The sequence below is a fragment of the Passer montanus genome, unplaced genomic scaffold (assembly GCF_014805655.1).
Source record: "Passer montanus isolate IOZ18808 unplaced genomic scaffold, ASM1480565v1 scaffold113, whole genome shotgun sequence".
NCBI classification, from domain to species: Eukaryota; Metazoa; Chordata; class Aves; order Passeriformes; family Passeridae; genus Passer; species Passer montanus.
In genome coordinates, this window is record NW_024357947.1 from 1752218 (window position 1) to 1757329 (window position 5112).

The following is a 5112-nucleotide window of genomic DNA, read 5'->3' on the forward strand; positions in this document are numbered from 1 at the left end:
CATAAGCCTTTGGCACTGTGAATTAATCTCCTGACACTAACTTCTAATCTAAACCTACTGGCAGTGTGAACCCATTCCCTCTTGTCTGTCACTACATGCTCTACTGAACAGCCTTGGGGCATCTTTCCTCCACCTTCCCTTCAGGCACTGGAAGGCCGCAGTGAGGTCACCCCGAGCTCCTGTTCTCCGGGCTGAACAATCCCAGCTCTCCCAGCCTTTCCTCGCAGGCGGGGCGCTCCATCGCTCCGACCACGCTGCCGCCCCTCTGGGCCCGCACAGAGCCCGTGTCCAGCCGGGCGGCGCTCCCGGCCCCGGGGGCGGCACTGGGCGGCGGAGCAGGCGCGGAGGTCCCGGGGCCGCGGCGCAGAGCGCGGACCCCTCCGCCCAGCCCGGCGCTCCGCGGCCGGCAGAGCTGAGGGCGGGCCGGGCCGGGCGCTCCGTGGGGCTCCTCCTCCGGCACCACCGCTGTTTCCTGCCGGCCGGCGGAGAGCCGGGCGCTGCCGCCGCAGGTAGGCGGGGGAGAGAGGGGAGGAGGGAAGGAAGGAGTGGTGCGGCGGAGCGCGGCGCTGGCTCTGTCCGTGAGGGCTCCGCGCCCCGGGCAGCGCCATGGGCCCGCGCGGTTCGTGGGTGCGGCCGCGGGGCCGCGCTGCCCGGGAGGGAGCGCCGGCGGAGCCGCCCCAGCGCCTGCGGCCGGGCCCGGAGCTGGACCCGGGGCCGTGGTTCGTGCGGCACTAATGCCCCTGAGGACCTCCAGGCCCCGCTGAAGGGCCCTTCCGCTGCACAGAATCCCCGAGTCATGATGGTGGGAAGGGAGCGCTGAGATCACCCAGCCCAACCCTCCTGCCCAAGCAGGGCCACCCCGAGCAGGTGACACAGGAACGCGTCTGGGTGGGTTTTCAATGAGCATGTCATTCCGCTTGTCTCCGAGTCACATTGCGGCTGGAGCAATGCTGCAGCAACAGCAAACCTGGCATTGACAGGAAAAAAAAAAAGAACTAGCTATAGTGTAATTAAATTTCGACTATTTCAAAGGATTTATAATTAGATTTTATGCTCAGCCTATTTTAGTCCTAACATTTTAAATAAATTTTAAAGCATTCAGAACATGTTGATTAATGAGATGAAGTTTCATGTTTTTGCAGTGAGTCAGGGAAAACATCTTTCTTTCATTTTCAGGCTTATTTCAGATCTTGAAGATACCACTGCTGTGTGCTGTGCTAAGTACTTCTACAGGGGAACAGCTCTGCTGTTTGTGTTTCTGACTGTCAGCTCTTTCGTGTTTCGTAACTGAAAGTCTCATTATTGGCTTCAGTATCAGCTAGCTGATAAAAGTGACCTGTGACTTTTTTCAATACAGCCTTCAAAATGGAGAAACTGGCTAGGAAATGGGGGGAAAGAATCACTCTTACTTTATAATTAGAAGGACAATGAATGAGGTCTGTAAAAATTCAAGGGCAGAAGGAGTTATGGCCAGTCTTTCACAGATGCTTTGTAATTTAGCAGACCAGGTAAGCTGGGTATCCTAAGTGCCTAGACATGTTAGGTGCCAAATTTCCTTTTATCTCAGTGGAATGAGATCATTCCCACTGAATATTTAGCTGCATTTTTAGGCATCTAAGAACGTTGTAAAATGGGCTTCTAGGTCCCTGCAAGTAGTTTGCTGATCTAATGAGTAAATTTGTTACCTCTTGTGTTAAATGAACCTATTAAGTGCTTTGATTATATTACATGCTTTGATAAATACACAGAAGAACAGCAATGCTCTTAAGGCCACAGTTCTTACAAAACTATATTAAAATGCTCTTTTATGCATTTCAATTCAATTCAGGTTGTCTAGCAAATAGAAGAGTTTCTTACCATTTCCTCATGTAATTGAAACTAAAAGAAATCTGAGTAAATATATAGTCAGTAACATTATTACAGTATATATTTGTAGATATAGTGAATCCTCGTGGTTAGGAAAAAGAGTAACAAATGCTGAGGTGAGAATGTCAGTAAGCATATTTTAACTGTTATGCCACCACGCAGGAGTAAACCTTTCCTTAGCAAAATAAAGGAAAATTGCAAATTGAACCTTGCAGAGCAGATTCAAAACTGGTATAATTACTGGCTGCTGATGCCAGTCATGACTTAGACAGGACACCTGCTTTGCAGGGTCCAAGTACTAGACAAGGCTGTAAAGGTAGGATTTTCAGAAAGTGATGGTTTAGGAGCCAGATGCTGCTGGTGCTTACAGGATGTGTGGGGACCAGAAATGAGATAGTGCTCCTCTGCAGATGGGCTCAGGATCTTGAGTCCCTGTCTGTCCACCAGCTGTTATTGAAATTATTGATGGACTTCTGGCCTGTTCAGTCAATCAGGTGATGTTGTCCTGCACACTGTTGTTTGTGAAGTTGTGTTCTTTAGTGTGTCTCAGTGTGTGAGTGCCTTGTGTTTGGATTTTCTCCAGTGATGTTCTCATATTTCTTGTGAAAGGTTGCAGTTCATAGAGAGCTGTCACTGTACAGCTGAGACAGAAGAAATTGTCACCTCCCATTCTTGTGCATCACCATATGGCATCCCCTATACGGACAGGCACAGGTAAGAAGATTTATGTGTGTATCTTCTCAGTGGGTTTGGAATGTGCTGTGTGGGAGGGATTTGTGCTGTGCTCGTGGCAGAGATGTTCCCTCAGTTCCCTCCATGAGAAGCTGTAAGGAGCAGTGAGGACAGCTCAGTGGTGGGGCAGGCTGGGTGCTGCTGGGAATGTCTCCTGTGTGGGCATTGGGGAAGAGGCTCATTGTTCTCTGAGTGGGATAGTGAGTGCAGGGCTAGAAGGGCTTTTGCTTGTCTGAAGTCATCATTTGGTGAAGGGGAAGGAGGCTGATGAGATGGGAATGTGACCCTGGGAGCAGCTGAAATGAGGCTCACACCATTGAGTCACCTGGGAACCCTCTGCTGCTGTTTGTGTTAGCAGGACTTTCAGTGAGTTGGGGATGATGTTGTTGTTTTAATTCTTTCTGTGGCATTTTTCTTCTGAAGGAAACCTGCTGGCTGTAGGCTCAAGGTTGAGATGTTGGAACATGATCTCTTTGGAGAGGGAGAGCAGGAGCATTGCTCACTTTGTTCCCTGCCCGTGGGGAGAAAGTGAGCGAGGGAGCATCAAGTGAAGTACAGAATCTAAGACTTGGGATGAGTATTGGGGAGACCACAAAGACACAAGGAGAGCAGCCATCAAAGTGCAGTAGAACAAAACCATTGCACAACAGAGCTTGATTTCTCAGCAACTTCATGTTCTGGAACTTTTGGGTTTGGTTTTCTCTTGAGGTGTTGAGGAGTCTCAGTACCATGTGAAGTCAGTAGGAGCTGTGGGGACTTAGCTGCACACAGTTTGAAAGCTGCACACAGTTTTATGGATGTTGACATTCTATCCCTTCATTAGACCAAAGCCACACTGTGTGAGGTGTTAGAGGTTTGCAGCTGCAGACCTTTATAAACCTTCTCTTTGATTTCCTGAGCTAGCTGGGCAGCTGTTGACAGTTATTTGTTTTCTTGGCTGCTTGTCCCAATAGCAGGTTAAATACTTTTGTGATGTCTCTGTTGCAACTTGTTAGTGTATTGTCAAAATATCCTTTAATGGACTGTGGTGTGTGATAAATAAGTACCTGCTCACTGAAAATTGCCTGATTGAGCATCTTGATTCTTAATTGAATTTTTTCAAAGAATTCATAATTCTTTGTGCCAAATGTAGAAATCTGGTATTAATTTACATGTTAGGACATAGTTTAGGTGGCTCCCACTTGTGCTCTGTATGTACAGTTAATAAAAGTCCAACCTTGCATGTGCTGTGCCTCAGGTACAGTGTTCACTAGTGTTCTCTGCTGCACTTAAATTATAGTGAATAAGACAAGAGATCATAGCAATACCTGTAAGAGTTTAGAGAAAATGAGTGGTCCTTGTCAAGACTTTGAGAGGTTTGAGTGTGTTGCTCCCATCTAGAATTAAGCAGAACCCACAATGCTATGCCAAGAACCTTTTTCAGTCAAGGCAAAAGAGCCCAAATAAATGTTCATTTTGCAAGTGCAAATTTCATCTGGGGCAGTTGTGAGGGGAGTGAAATGGTGAGTAATACAGGACAGAAAACCTTCTTTCATTGTCTCTAGGGTCAATAAGTTTCCGCTTTATATTGAGGGTGTTTAATGAGTTCCAAATTTGCTTCCCACTGATTCACACATGACCGGACAGCAGTGTGATTACCACTTGCCTTATGGCCTGGCTATTTTTTAACTTTAGAGCTCAGGGCTGTGTGAATGGCACTCTGAGTGGACAGCTGCTCACCTTTGCTTAGAAAGGTGAAAAGAAACACTTAATTGTCCTTTTCCAGGCCTGGCAGTGGGAGCTGTTCCAGTTGTATATTTTGGAGTTTTTCCCCACTGCTCTAGGACAGGCAGAGCAGCCATTTGTTCATGCCTTGGAGCTTGAGCCCTCTGGAATGAGATAACCTGTAACTCTGGGAGCAGAGTGTGTGGCTCTGCTGTCACTGACCAGAGAGGTTTTCTAGGGTCTGAAAAACCCCAAATGCTGATCTGTTCTATAGTGCTGACATTACATGTGCAATGAGAAACCTGCAACTTGTGTAGATGTGATTTTATTTTTAATCCCATTGAATACTTTTCTGTTCATTTTCATCATCCCTGGAAGCCCTTTCCTCAGCTGCTGTGCAGAGTGGGAGACTCAAAAGAGAAAGCAGTATTTCCTGTGTTTGTCCTTTAACAGAAGTGTTTTCTTTCCCCCAGATTCATTTAGCAGCTAGGTTTAGTCATGTTTGCAGCTATCAAAAGATAACTTCAAACATCTTCTGCAGGGTTTGGAGACGCCGTTGCACTTCTGCTCCAATGAGATTGCCTTAGGAAATGGTAGCACTCCCTCAGTTTGAGGGGGCAAAGCTGATTATCTCACCATCAGTGAGAGCCCTGGGCTGTCAGCTCTCCTGCTTGTGTCATCCCACCGTGCTGCAGAGCCTCCATCCTGGAGGGCTTTGTGTGACTGAATTTAGCCCAGAGAGGAGATGCAAATGGTTTTCAGCACTTTGGGTTAGTCTGAGACATGGCACAGAGGTGAAGCACAAGCACA

General features: G+C 47.6%; 1 long non-coding RNA gene across 1 annotated transcript; it reads left to right on the plus strand.

Moving 5' to 3' along the window:
• The first annotated feature begins 212 nt into the window (after positions 1–212).
• Positions 213–4858, plus strand: LOC120496322. The gene is made up of 3 exons (XR_005626273.1): positions 213–509; positions 2476–2580; positions 4844–4858. It is a non-coding gene; the product is annotated as an uncharacterized LOC120496322 (long non-coding RNA).
• The last annotated feature ends 254 nt before the right edge of the window (positions 4859–5112 follow it).